This window comes from Trematomus bernacchii, unplaced genomic scaffold (genome assembly GCF_902827165.1).
Source record: "Trematomus bernacchii unplaced genomic scaffold, fTreBer1.1, whole genome shotgun sequence".
Taxonomy (NCBI): Eukaryota; Metazoa; Chordata; class Actinopteri; order Perciformes; family Nototheniidae; genus Trematomus; species Trematomus bernacchii.
In genome coordinates this window covers 455,985-470,598 of record NW_022987792.1, presented here as the reverse complement: position 1 = coordinate 470,598, position 14,614 = coordinate 455,985, and the positions used below count along the sequence as shown (strand labels likewise).

Sequence of the window (14,614 nt, the reverse complement as noted above, 5' to 3'; positions counted from 1 at the left end):
ACTTAGACTTTTATTTTCTAAGACATACTGTTCATTTTATACATTTTTATATATTTCATTCAACTTTTTCATGACATACTATCCTATAAGATTTGTCATTTAAAACACCCTCAGTTGACCAAAGTGCTGTACAGGGAACAAATACAACATAGAATATCTTGTTTAAAATAAAGCATTAAGTATAACAAGTTGAAGGGTGCAGTGTCAGGTTATTTTCTGATCATTAAATCACAGATCACATTTTAACCCCCCTCTCCCCCTCTCTCTCTCTTCCCCCCTGCAGCTTCCTTATTCGGCTGGGCTGCGCAGGCTGCCTGGACTACTTCACAGCACAAGGCTTAAGCAACATCTACCAGATTGAGAACTATAACATGGAGGTGAGCCCTTGCCTATCCAACAGCAGTCATTTGATGGGTTAAAAGCAGAAGATACAGAAGATAGAATCCCACCCACCCACTACGCATACTAAATCTCCCCTGTGTGTCGACCAATAGGACCTGTCCCGGATGAAGATTCCCGCCGAGTACCAGCACTCCATCTGGAAGAGCATCATGGAGCACCGGCAGGCCATGGACTTCTCCACCCCCCCCACATAGTGCGCACCACCAGCAGGGCGTCCACCATCAGCATGGGCTCCTCCGAGGCCCGAGGCGAGCGCGTGATCGACGCCGTGCGCTTCACCCTCCGGCAGACCATCAGCTTCCCGCCGCGCGACGAGTGGTCCGACTTCTCCTTCGACCTGGACTCCCGCCGCAACAAACAGCAGCGAATCAAGGAGGAGGGGGAGTGAGGCGTTCAAATCTCACCCCCAAATCTCACCCCCAATCTCACCAACCCCACGTCTGTCATTTCACGCCTGCTGTACGAACATTTCTCTGGGTCAGAGTGGTGCAGGGATGACGTGATTCTCTAGGCTCTAAACTGGTTCCCTCGCCAATTGGATTATCCCCAAAAGAATAATCTCTGTGGCAAACACACGGCTATAATACTTATACGCTTTGTTCAACTGGATAATCCACATTCATTAACACCACTTTAATGATTTTTGAAGCATAAATGCAAAGGTAAAAAGCTAACGTTAGGCTATCAAGTAGCTATCATGCGCGGTAGCATGACTTGGCGGCTAAGCTAACGGCGGCTAATCAGAAACAAGTTTATTGCCAGGTACGTTTACAAATAAAAGGAATTTGCTGCACACATAAACACAATGTTTATTTGTTAAAATGTTTGGCATAATGACATCAAGCAGTCTCGTTAGCCACTTGTTAGCACGGCCATTTTTAAGACACACAAAAAGCTTCATACATTCACCAGAGGGATATCAACTGATACATGTTAAGGCGTAGAACAAAACCTAAAAATATCTACAGCTTGTGTTTACCACAGATTTTATTTCAGGCATGTAAAATAAAAAAAACTTCAAGACAAGGGAACCCACAAATGCTGACTCATTTCTGTGTTTTAGGACTCATTCCTGCACCACTCTTAGTGCAAACAAAAAACCTGCAAAGGAACAAAAATCACATTCACATAAAAGTGCACTTACTTTGCATTTTTGTTCTCGTTAAATCGCAGAGGAAAGCAACACGCGGCGTTGAGCGAGAGGTGCATTTTATTATGTTCTAATTTCTTGAGAGCACTTAAGAAATGCTGAGGATTTTCAAGCTTCATTTTCTTTATATGATTCATTCCCATTTAAGAGCTTGACTGGAAACCAAACTGGCATTAGAGGGGATTTATAAGGGCTTTCTTTCTGCAGCGACTACGTGTATTTGTATTGTTTCTGGTTATGCAGGTTAGACACTGGTTTTCATTTTAAGTCAGCATTGATTGTAAACATTTCAAACGTTTCCTGTCAGAAGTATTATGTCAATTGATGGGCGATTTCGTGTTTCTGCTTCTATAATTTGCTCTTTTTTTTACGTCTATTGTGAGATCAGCTGTTTGTGAAGTATGTGTTAAAGAGACAGATGTAGCCACTTATAGGCGTTTATGCTCTTGACCCAGTGTTTTTACTATGACTGATGTCCTGCTGTGTTTCCGCCTGATTTAATGCACAAGTGGATTAAATCAGAGTTATTTTTCTACGTATGAACCATGTTTTGGGGTTTATTTCATTTGATAACTGGCCAAAACCTGATAGATGTATATATATTTGTATAGTTCCTTTTTCTTTTATATAAAGTCTCCCTTATTAAAAAAAGTAATCAAGCATAATGATGTGAATATAACTCAGTAAGAACAAAGTTTGTATTGATTCTCCGTCACCAGCCCTTTGTCTCAGTAGCCAGCATTATTAGAAAAAGCAGAGCGTTTTTTTCATGTTTTTGTACAATGTTTTGTAAATATGATGCAATATACCACGGGTATTTTGATATAAATCTGAAATAAATATCCATACTTGCTGTATCGCATGTTGAAACTCCATCTTGTCAATTTATTTCAACTTGTAAATATTCCTTTTTGTGGTTTCAAAGGTTAGTGACACTGATGTGGGAAAATACTGCATTTCATTTAGATTATTAGGGTCTAAACTAAGGATTTCAAATGTCTAAATGTTGACTTATTTCTTAATATCTGTTAGCATTATATATGACGTAATATCTGAAATGTGGACCCACGGCCCTATCAGAAAGTTGCTATCAGAAACAATGCCCGACTGTTTTGGACGTAATATGGTCGGTGTTTACATTAGCATCGCTAACACTCAGAGCTAACCTGTACTGGAGAGCGTGGCCCTTTCTCATTTCACTAATTCCCCTCCTCGACTCCCCTCCTCGACTCCCCTCCTTGACTCCTATCCTCGAGACTTAGTCCCGCCCACAGGAGATGCGAGCGGAGGAGCCGAGGAGAGAGGAGGGGAAGCAGCAGGCGGTTAGAGAAATGAGAACTCCTCTCCTCTGAGCGGTCATTTTAAAGAGACGTCCATTAATGATGACAGGAGGCACAGCAGCCCTCTGTCTGATGGACAGATGTGTTCATGACGACTTATATATTTACTTCATTGACAGTGCGGTATAATGAGACAATAACAGGCTACAGATGCAGACATATACACACACATTTATATATATTTATATAAATATATATAATTTCACTCTCATAATAACGTAACACTATCAGAGACTGGATATATCCCCCCCCCCCCCCCCCAGAGGACACCAAACCAACTGAGACCTGTCTGTCCGCTGCATCTACGCACACACTGAACCACACACACCTACACCACACACGCACCCACCTAAAGCATATCAGGCTACAGCCGTTCTGTATTTTATTATGTGAAGCACTAAATGGTTTTAGAAAAATATTGAGTCTTTGTTTGTAGATATCTACTAAACTAAAGCAAATAAAGAGAGTAGGCCTGTTATACTGAGTGATATATATTTTACACACTGCTCTGCTTTCTGCACGGACCTCACAGCTGTTCTCACTGTAAACATTGCGTCGCGATGAAAGCAGTTAATAAAACAATATCCAGGGGATGCATGCAGAGCTGTCATTGGCTGAGATAAGTCCGGCCGTGCGTCACGAGAAACATCTCTGTTCCCGGAAATGCATCCACGAAGGAGCCGTGGAGGACCGTGGAGGACCCATCAGTGTATCCTCGGTTATAGCTCCTCCAGAGAGCCTCCTCGACACTCGATCCTCGGTCCTCGAAGTGCATTTCGAGAAATGAGATGTCCTTCAACATGGCGCGCTGAAATTCATTTCCGGGTCACTACCGGAGGACCGAGGAGTTGAGGAGTTGAGGAGTCGAGGAGGGGGAATTGATGACATGAGAAAGGGCCCATGTGTGTGAAGAAGCAGGAAATAAAAAGGAACTCACCTTGTGGTATAACCGGCAAGAGAGAAAGCCTTTGAGCTCCATACTGTTTCAGAAATAATCCTTGATAATCCATGATATGGCGTTTCATCACCGCAGTATTTAGTTCTAAACTAAACATTTAAAATGTCTAAATGTTGACTTATTTCTAAATAACTGTTGAAAAGCATTAATGTAAAAATATATAATAATGCAATTGCAAGAATTGAAATGTACAAAGTTCCTTTATAGAGACAGCAATCAGTAAATAGTGTCTTATTTTAATTTGAATAATACATTTACTTAATTAACTTGTAATCTTTTTATTAGGATTATAATACTGCTTCTAGTATCTGTTGTCCAGCGCTCCATCTTTTAATCTCTTTCTCTCTCTTCAACCTCCTTAGTTAATTATAGTGTTTAATAGCAGTCTCTACTACTGTCATAATGACCTCTGAAATGTCTGAATTGACCAATCAGAATCAAGTATTCAACTAAGCCATGTATATAAATATCAATACATTTCAAGGAGTATAACAAGTATATTCTGCACCTTGAATATTAAGTATTTTCCAGACAGTTTTTTTGTGTTTACGAGTTTTTTTATCCCAAATGTAATTGTAATTATCAAAATAGTGGCAGATTATTTTTCTGACGGTCAGGGTTCGAGTTACGTGGGAGCCAATGGGAGCTGAGCTCCCATAAGGAGGGGCCTGAGCTCCCACGGACCCAGTAAATTTAACATCTGTGGGGGTCGCTAATATACATTACCAACAACCATTATTTTGATCACAAATAATGCATTTTTCAATGTAATGAGTATTATTTACGTTAACGAGGTAAATAGGCAAACAAAACAACGTTTTCCAAAAGAACTACGCATCGTATTCTCTCTTGAATGACAATATGCCTGCACTTCACCTCTAAGGTGCGCAATAAAATATTGCGCAATCTATGCCTGTGAGGCTGTGAACGTGCTGCGCGCGCCCGAAGAATGAACCGTTATATCAACAGACATTCAAATATATTGACAGGATACACACATACATACTATGAGTACCGTAGGCTAGCAGACGATTAGCATGCCGCCCAAAAAAAGGCCACTGCCGCCGACGGGGTCTACAAGCCTGGCTAGTTTTGGTTTTCTCACAAAGAAACAAAAAACAGCTTTTGACAACCAAAATGCACCTGCTAGCGTGACAACTAGTACTAACCTTGCTGCTACGGAGGATGCTGTCTTTGCTAGCGGACCTGATGCTGTTGAATGTGGGACCACCAGCACACACGTAGAAAGTTCCGAAGCAGAGCGGTATGAGGAGGCAGGAGGTACTGCTACAGAAGGACCGCCACTTAACTGGGGACACAATCAGTGGAGATCCTGGAAAGAAAGAAACCCCTGGCTGTTTTCAAAGGAGGGTGGTCTTGGATGCCTCGTCTGTAAGGAAACCAAGACTCTCTTACTTTCGGAGAAAAAATATGGAACGCATTTGGCGGATGCCTGGATCAATGGGACTGTGAGTAGCCCTGTGCAGAAGCAGTTGCGAAAAAATTTTACATACACCGCGACTCTATTGCTCATAAACGAGCTGTTGAAATAGCGGAGCTCAAACTAAAAGAAGTGCTTCCGAAGAAAGTTGCAGAACTCAGCTCCAGCATGTTTAATGAGACAGCTAGTTCGTTCAGGGCAGCCTATACTGTCGCTAAAGAAAGGTTGCCTTATACAAAATTGAATCCCATTATGCAACTTAATGAAATGAATGGTGCGACAGTCGGCCCTGCTCACAGATCCGATCATTCATGTGCCCAGATTGTAGAGCACATTGCACAAGAGATGAAAAAGACATTTATTTCTAATATCAAATCACTTGATTCCCGTATTAGTCTAACACTAGACGAAAGCACAATTCATGGACGCGCATACATGATTATTTATGTCAGGTGCGATGTCACTGGGAATGGAGAATTGGACAATGTGTATTTTGACATTGTTGAACTGGACCAGGGCACTGATGCAGAGTCGCTGTGTAGCGCACTGAAAAACAGCCTCCAGGCGGGGGGAATGGATGAAGAGTTTCTTCGTAAAAACCTAATTAGCATAGCCACAGACGGTGCTGCCGTGCTAACCGGGAGACAGACTGGACTCATAGCCAGGCTGAAAAAGGATTTCCCTCGTCTTCAGGCAGTTCATTGTCTAGCTCATCGTTTGGAATTAGCGGTGAATGATTCATTGAAGGCTGTGGCAGGCTGTAATCATTTAGAGTTTTTCCTCGCTAAACTCTATTCTCTTTACCACCAGTCCACGAAAAACGCCAGGGAGTTAGAGGAAGCGGCTGCGGAACTGAACATGCAGATTCTGAAAATCGGACAAGTCTTTACAATTAGATGGGTTTCCAGCAGTTACAACACTGTCAAAGCTGTGCTGAAGGACTTCCCAGTGTTAGCACATCACTTTAAATCTGCGAGTGAAGATGGCTCACGTTCTGGTGCAGAGAAAGCCAAGTACGCTGGTTTACTAAAGCATCTGACATCCACTGGATTCCTCACTGATTTAGCGACAATGAAAGACGTGTTACGTGAACTACAAAGTCTCTCTCTGAAACTACAGAAACGCGACACGTCCCTGGTTGATGCAAGCCGCTACATACATCATACGATCGAGGTGCTCTCTGCCACGAAGGACAACGATGGGAAAACTGAACTAAAAGTCAAAGCGGGCATAACAAGCGGCCAGTTCAAAGGGGTTGATATTAGAGAAACTCAACCTAAAGTAAAGAAGTCCCAATTTTACCAGTCAATCATTGATAATCTCACCAGGCGTCTTCCCGATAGTGAGCTGGTAACTATGTTGAAGCCTATGGATCAGCACTTCTGGCCAAAAGAGAGGACAGAGCTTGTTCTGTTTGGAGAAAGGGAGGTGGGGAAGTTTGCTAAACTTCTCGGAGAGTCCGCAACTGAAGCTGTCAGTGAGTTCAGAGACTGGAAACTACAACAACAAGGCAAGGAACATCAGGGTAAAACCTTGAAAAGACTGATAGTGGCGAGCAACACTGTTCTTCCGACATCTGCAGAGTGCGAGAGGGGCTTTTCTGCATGCAATGACACCGACTGTAAGACCAGGAACCGGCTGCGAGCCAGAAGCCTCAACGCATTGTTGTTTGTGGATTTAAATGGGCCTCCTATCAACAAATTTGACCCTTTCCCATTCATCCAATCGTGGATAAATAAAGGACATCGGACTTCCACATCATGGGTTCCAGGACCGCGACCACAGCCTGCTGAAAACAGACCACTTTGGGCTATTTTATCTGCGTAAAGGTATGGGCGTGTGTGTGTCTGTGTCTGTCTGTGTGTGTGTGTGTGTGTGTGTGTGTGTGTTTGTTTGTTTGACCACGTAATTAGCAGTGAAGTCAGTCTCTCTCTCTCTCGTTTTATCTGTGAGAGCTAATTTTTGTATTTTCTTTATAGCTCTTACGTTGTTATTGATTGTGTACGAGTTCATGTGTTTGAGCATGGCAGTCTGTCCTGAAGTTGTGGAGAGAGTAAAACGTAATAAACGGAGGCGCTGTTTGTGACGCTCCACAAGTACAGAGTTCCTGAGTTTTTGTGATTTTGTAATTATCTTTGAAGCCCTAACACATCAGACACTAATTGTATACTCACAAGAGTGTGCAATATATACCATCAGTTGGAGTCTGCAGCTCCAAGGTGCGCAATACATTATTGCGCAATCTATGCCTGTGACTGTGCGTGCGCGCCTGCACGCACGCGCGCATGCGCTAGTTTTAAAGACCCCCATAGAGCTCAGTTTATAACTCGAACCCTGCTGACGGTGGACTAATTGTTTCAGCTCGAGTGGAATTTTTCCGTCTGCTTCTCCTCAATTCAACACTAGGGGGAGTAGAGAACCAGAAGCAACTAAAGATTAGGGTGTAAACTAAGCATTTCAATTGTCTAAACGTTGACTTATTTCTTAATAACTGTTGGCACCTCTTACTCCTCTGAAATGTCCCAATTGACCAATCAGAATCGAGTATTCAACTAAGCCATGTCATTAATATCAATACATTTCAAAGAGTATATCAAGTATATTCTGCACCTTGAAAATTAAGTATTTTCCATACTTTAAAGGTCCCATGTCATACTTTTCTGGTTATTACCCGTCCCCTTGTGTGTTATGAAGGTGTTTCTGCATGTAAACGGTCTGCAGAGTCACAAACCCTCAAAGTACACCCTGTAGGGAGTAAAACTCTAACACAGAAAAGACCTGGTCGTAGTGACGTAAGGGTCACCGTGACATAATGGACCAATCCGCGGACTTCCTCTCACACACACACACATACACACACACAAACACACACACACACACACACACACACACACACACACACACATACACACACTCACTCAGCCTTACCTTTTCTCAGCCTGAACTCAGCCTGAGAAAGTGAGACACTGCGAAACTCAGCCTGAACTCAGCCTGAGCACACACATACACTCACAGCCAGGCTATGAGTGTATGTGTGTGCTCAGGCTGAGTTCAGGCTGAGTTTCGTTGTGTCTCGCTGTCTCGCAGACCCCACGCAGCAACTAGGAAACAACACCAGTAATCAGGGCCGTCCCTCCCTACAGGCCGATCATGCAGACTGCACGGGGCCTCACCTTGCGGAGGGGGCCTCACCTTGCGGAGGGGGCCTCAACTGAGCCGAAAATGCGGCGCAATTAGTGTGGCGCGGCACGGTTTCGCCGCTGCGAGGCTCCACTCCAACGATGTAAATCTATTCTAGTAGACCTCAACAATGGCATTATGATCAGTATAACTGGCCATGACATGGGACCTTTAAAGACCTGGGTTGCGGTCGAATAGTCCAAAAATCAGCTCCTAAGTTCTAACCCTATCGTCTATTCCTTAACCTCTGAGTGAAACGTCACGGGGTTAAGGGATAGTGGATAGGAGAATTCAAAAGGATTTAGGAGAAGAGACTGCTGTACTTTAGAGAATCCTACTGCACTTTCACTATCCGACGTGTTTATGATGCGCCAGCGGAGGGCATAAATGTGCGTCTGCTGCTGTGGGGAAACTATGGAAACTACAATTTTCTATACAGCGGACTACAACATGGATGTTTAATAAGAACGAGGGACTACTGTAAACTCATAGAGACTCTGCACCGTGCTCTGATGCTGTTGTTTTATGCTTTATGAACGGGGACAACAGAGAAACATATTCTTCATGACCAAAGTTGGAATTGAAATAAAAAAGGAAAGTGAAACTTATGCTCGTCACCCTCTCCCTCCGGTCCACATTAATACAAATGATCCCAATACGTATGATTGTATGAAAAGATCTTAAAATCAATACAAATGTATTTATTATAAACGTTAGTCCTTAACATCTATCACTGTGTATATCACCATTCAAACATCTTTTAAAAGTTGAACAAACCCCACACAGCTCAGTAAAGACTGTGAAATGTTGACTTTATTTGATCATTTCAGTAAAAACTAACGTTCATATTTCTCTTTTTGATTAAAATACTGATGAACGTTCAAAACAAAGCACTTTGGCAACTTACCACATACGTTTTATAATGTTTAATAAGCACCGTAACTTTCATGATATAATTTCTCGTTCATAATCGGTTGTTTCCGTGAACGGCCGACTGTTGTGTGATGGCAAATGCGGCGGCCGCAAGGCATTGTGGGGCAGCATTTTCTCCTCTCCTTTAGGTGAGGGAGGTCCAGTGGTTCCTAAGCTAAAGGAGGTTATAAAGGAAGTTTGAAACCTCCTTTCCTTTCATTTAGAGAATTCGAACGGCACTTATCATGGCTGCCACTGAGGGACTTCCGGGTCATTTCACTCCGTTAGGAAGGTTCCTAAGCTAAATGGATTATTCGACCGCAACCCTGGCTTTTGTGTTTTATGAGGGTTTTATTTTTTATCCCAATTGTTATTGTAATTATCAAAAATACTTACAGATTTATTTTCTGACGATGGAATAATTCAGGGTTCTTACAAGTCAAATTCAAGCACTTTTCAAGCATTTTCAAGGTGCATTTCAAGCTTATCAAGCATTTTACAGCTGTTGTAAATTACATATTTATATACACATACTTATCCTCAAATGATTATTTTCCTACCTCACGTTAAATCAGATGTTCTTTATGCTATAAACAACCAAATGTGTGTTTCGTGATAGCATTCAGCCGGATAATATCCACATCTCTTATAATTTTCTAATTAGAAATCTATCGATTAGAAATCTATCGATTAGATTTATGAAAAGTAGGGTAGACATGTGGAGATTATCCGGCTGAACAAAACGTGATCCGTCTCTTAAATGTGTCTCAACCACAGACCTTATTTCGAGTTATTTTCCTAAATCCTATGGAGAAATTGCATTGCGTTTTTGTCGAAGGAACCGGAATAAGTCTACTTCCGGGTTTTAGGACGCGTCACTGCGATTCTCTATAACCTGGCTGAGCCAATATACAACAATCCGCCATATAACTTTTCAATACATTCTTTATTAACATGTTGGAGGTCCTTAGGTTGGCAGTAAACATAAGGCTCTCCCAGGTTAGGCCAAAGGGGGCATTATATGCACACATATACTGTATAAACTCAAATGTGAATTTTCCTTCACATTGAATCAGCAATCAGAAATTATGCAAATCAAATCAACTTTCAATCAGTCTTTGAGCTCCTTGAGTTGAAAAAGCAAACAGAAAACCTGCTCAGAACACTGCACTAAATCATTCAAGGTAAGGCTAAACAGCATACGGCCTATTAGGGAGTGTCTTTCAGTTCCTTGAGTTTGTCCGTTAGCTGTCTCTCCAAAGTCTCCAGATGTCTTTTCTTTTCCTTAGCAGCTCTTCCAAGGCCATTGGGCTTGGAGATGAAGCTTAGTTTTCTTTTTATGCAACTGTGTACTACTTCTACTCCACTACAATTCAGAGGTAAAGGTGTACTTTGACTCCACTACATGTATTTCCCTTTAGTTACTTTACAGATCTGGGTGAATGATGTGAAATATAACCAAGTGTTAAATCAGACTTTAGTTCCACCTGGAGTAAATTCACAAGCTACCCTGCAGTATACAAAGTCATTCAAACTAGCTGCACCTTTACCAGCTTTGAGAGCACTTTAATGATCAATCATTATAAAACATATCATATATATTATTCTGAAATGGAGCCTCAGTGACCTTTGAGATATCACCCTCTTTCAATCCCAAGAAAACATTCCTCCTCAAAAACACATTCACCTCCGACAGACTTTCACTTATGGACTAGAGTGATCCTGTGGATGAACTCAAGAAACACTATGGCCGCCTACAAGGCCTTCCCCTTCCCTCTTTTCCAAAGTGCAGCCTCTCTTAATAGGTGCAGATAACTTCCACCTCATTACCCCAACCTAAAGAGTCTCTTTCGGTCCACAGGGGGCACCAATAGCCCTCCAGCTAGGTTCAAATACAAGATCTCACTCCTCACCCATCAGTGCATCCACGGGAACGCTCCTTCATACCTCAAGGAACTACTCTCCTCACAAACCTCCACACGCAACCTCCATTCTACAACAAACCATCTGCTTTCCCCCCCAGGACCAAACTCCACACTGTAGAGTCGGGAGGACTGATAATTTATTCCGGCAAATTACTCAGACCTACTAATTAACCTAACCGAAGTTATTGAGTCTATGTAAGTTTGCTGCTTGGCTCAGATCCACCAACGTCAGCAAGATCTCACCTCTATTAACTCCCTGAAGAACCAGGTTCAATTAACTGCTGTTTCAATTCAGACGACCCTCTAAATCTGTTTAAGCGATCCCGAAGGATTTTGATATCAGTAAATGAGGTGTGGCCCTATACTAAGTGTGAGTGTGGCAGTGTGCAATCTTACCTTTGAAGCAGGAGAGGAGAGCGCTGATGTCTTTTAAGTTGTCCCAATCCAAAAGGTGGGATCAGTTTATTTGAAGAAAAATAGGTCCAAACTTATACAGGGTTTTTACCTTCTCTCGTTACAACATTATAATCATACTAAACATATCATGCTGGGGTTATTTTCTAATCTAAAACCTTAATTCATAGTTCACACCTTAAAGTCTTCTGACAAAATCCAAAAGGAATTTCCTCACAGATCGACAGGGTTAACATCCACACACTATGGCCTGACACATGTAAGAGGTCAGTTCCTCAGAATGTTCAGATTGAATTCCGACAGAACCCAGAGGGATCTCCTCGTAGATCGAAGGTTCTAACATTCACAGCCTATAGCCTGACACATTTAAGAGGTTTTTGCTCCTCAGAATGATCAGTTTGAATTCCGACAGAACCCAGAGGGATCTCCTCGTGGATCGAAGGTGCTAACATTCACAGCCTATAGCCTGACACATTTAAGAGGTTTGCTCCTCAGAATGATCAGTCTGAATTCCGACAGAACCCAGAGGGATCTCCTCGTGGATCGAAGGTTCTAACATTCACAGCCTATGACACATTTAAGAGGTTTGCTCCTCAGAATGATCAGTTAGAAATCCCCTTTAAATGATAAGTTGGAAATTCCGACAGAACCCAGAGGGATCTCCTCGTAGATCGAAGGTTCTAACATTCACAGCCTATAGCCTGACACATTTAAGTGGTTTTGCTCCTCAGAATGATCAGTTAGAAATCCTAAGTTTAAAAACGTTCATCCATCCATTCACTCAGCATTCAATACACAGAGATTCAAGCAATAGTTACCAAGTTTGAGAGAACCTTACCGAGAGCAAAAACCCAGCTCTGAAGCTGTTTCTCTCTCACCCAGTGTTTTAAAGCTCAAAACAGGATATAACAACCCAAAGACACCTCCTCCATACCCATATTTGTGGAAACTGGGCATGGCCTCTGATGTACAGGACTGGACATGACCAGACATATGCTATGGCATAAGACACACCTTCCCATGTTTGTGTAAAAAGGACATGACCCCTACTCTGCAGTACTTGCAAAATATTATTCTCGGCTATGACATAACCACTTTTTTGGGGCCTCAATGTATTTCTCCTTAAGTCAGGAGCCCCCCTCCCTGTGTACTGCTGTGAGGGGAGAGAGAAGAAACTGACTCTCCTCTTATCAGTAACAACCATAAACCATTATAGGCCTTACACACTCAATTTAACAAACCACTTTGTTTATACTGTAAATATAGAAAATCATAAAATATGATGCATTTTCATTGTGGGTTATACAAGAATATAATTGATTATACTTGATTATAATTAACTTTCGTTTTAAGTATTCATCCTAATATGGAGATCTCAACATACCTCAAGGAACTACTCTCCTCACAAACCTCCACAAGCAACCTCCATTCTACAACCAACCATCTGCTTTCCCCCCCAGCACCAAACTCTGCACCATGGGGGGGCTTTCTGTTCACCTGTGGAATTCCCTCCCAGACAAACTGAGGACTCCACAGACCACTGACTCCTTTAAGAAGGGCCTAAAAACCTTTCTTTTTTTAAAGCCTTTTATTAAACTTGTGTTTCTTTAAAAAAATAAAAAGAACTATATGATGCCCCTTGTAGCACTTTGAGATGACTTTTAGCAATGAAAGGTGCTTTACAAATAAAATGCATTATTTTTATTATTATTCTTATCATTAGGTTGGACACTCCAAGGGCCCCCCCTATTCAGGAGCCATCGGATGCCCCCCAGAGTCTCTTCACCCCAACTGGAACCCCCGATGCCGAACTCAGTCGTCAGGTGGAGAAACTATGGCAGATAGGTGTCCTCCCCTTTCAGAAAGAGCCAGGCATCACCAGATCCAAGCGCCCCTCCAGTCCAGTGGACCCCCTTCCAGCAGCTCATTGACCGGGTCCTGCGTCCCACTCTCAGTATGCAGATATCCGGATGACTACATCGTTCAAAGTGAGATGTTGGGGCAGGTAAAGGCGGGGCTCCAAGCTAACCTGAAGAAGAGTGAGTTGGGGTATCTGGGGTCGATGGAGTCTCCTCTTTGGTGCCGGGATGGGTGGGAGGTGGTGGTAGGTAGCAGCAGGTGTATGTGCAACACATCTTTCTGCTTAAGAAAAGCTTTAAGTACAATTGATTGTTTTTGTTCATTTAATATTGAGGAGAGCTAACAGGAAGTCTCTCATCAGCTGCAGTCGTCTTCTTTATTTTCCAAAATGCCTCCACGCTCCTCTTCACGTCTCAAACTTGCCCCGTGATGAATAAACTGAGAACAAATAAAACCTGAGCTTACAGATTTGTCTGGAACACCAGAAAAACGTGTTGAAACATCAATAAATAAACTTCACACGGTACGACCTCTCACCTTTCTGTGTGTCTTCACTTCCTGTCACCTGAGAGGAGAGAGAGAGAGAGAGAGAATAATGATGATAATTAAACAAAGAGAAACAGCCAGAATGATGAAGAGAGAAAGAAGAGTGTTGAGTTCCTCTGAGGTCACGCTCCATTAAAGAGTTTACTATCTTGATGAATGGAGGATATGGTTTCAGTACTCACAGGTCTTCTGGATCGTGGCTCTGAACGTCTCATCTCTGATCCTGTAGAGATGAACACAATCCAACAGTTTGAGATCCAGTTTAAAATAAGTGTGTGTTCTTTGAGTCAGCTTCAGAGTCCTGATCTCATGCTTTACATCCCATCATATCTTCTCTGCAAACACTACGACTGCCTGCCACAGCTCTCAGCTGCATGACAGGAAGTAACCAGTCATTGGCCTAGAATAGGGGGGTCCAAACTTTTTTCACCGAGGGCCACATACAGAAACATATATAAAGGTCTGGGCCGCTCTCTAGAGGTATGT

At 42.4% G+C, this 14,614-nt stretch overlaps 2 long non-coding RNA genes across 2 annotated transcripts; one reads left to right on the top strand and one right to left on the bottom strand.

Annotated features, from left to right (window-relative positions):
* Positions 1-280: 280 nt before the first annotated feature.
* Positions 281-2,427, top strand: LOC117497789. The gene is made up of 2 exons (XR_004557466.1): positions 281-377; positions 495-2,427. It is a non-coding gene; the product is annotated as an uncharacterized LOC117497789 (long non-coding RNA).
* Positions 2,428-10,925: 8,498 nt separating this feature from the next.
* On the bottom strand, positions 10,926-14,380 carry LOC117497782. The gene is made up of 4 exons (XR_004557465.1): positions 14,311-14,380; positions 14,120-14,147; positions 13,146-14,020; positions 10,926-11,369 (listed from the first exon to the last, which is right to left on the bottom strand). It is a non-coding gene; the product is annotated as an uncharacterized LOC117497782 (long non-coding RNA).
* Positions 14,381-14,614: the final 234 nt, after the last annotated feature.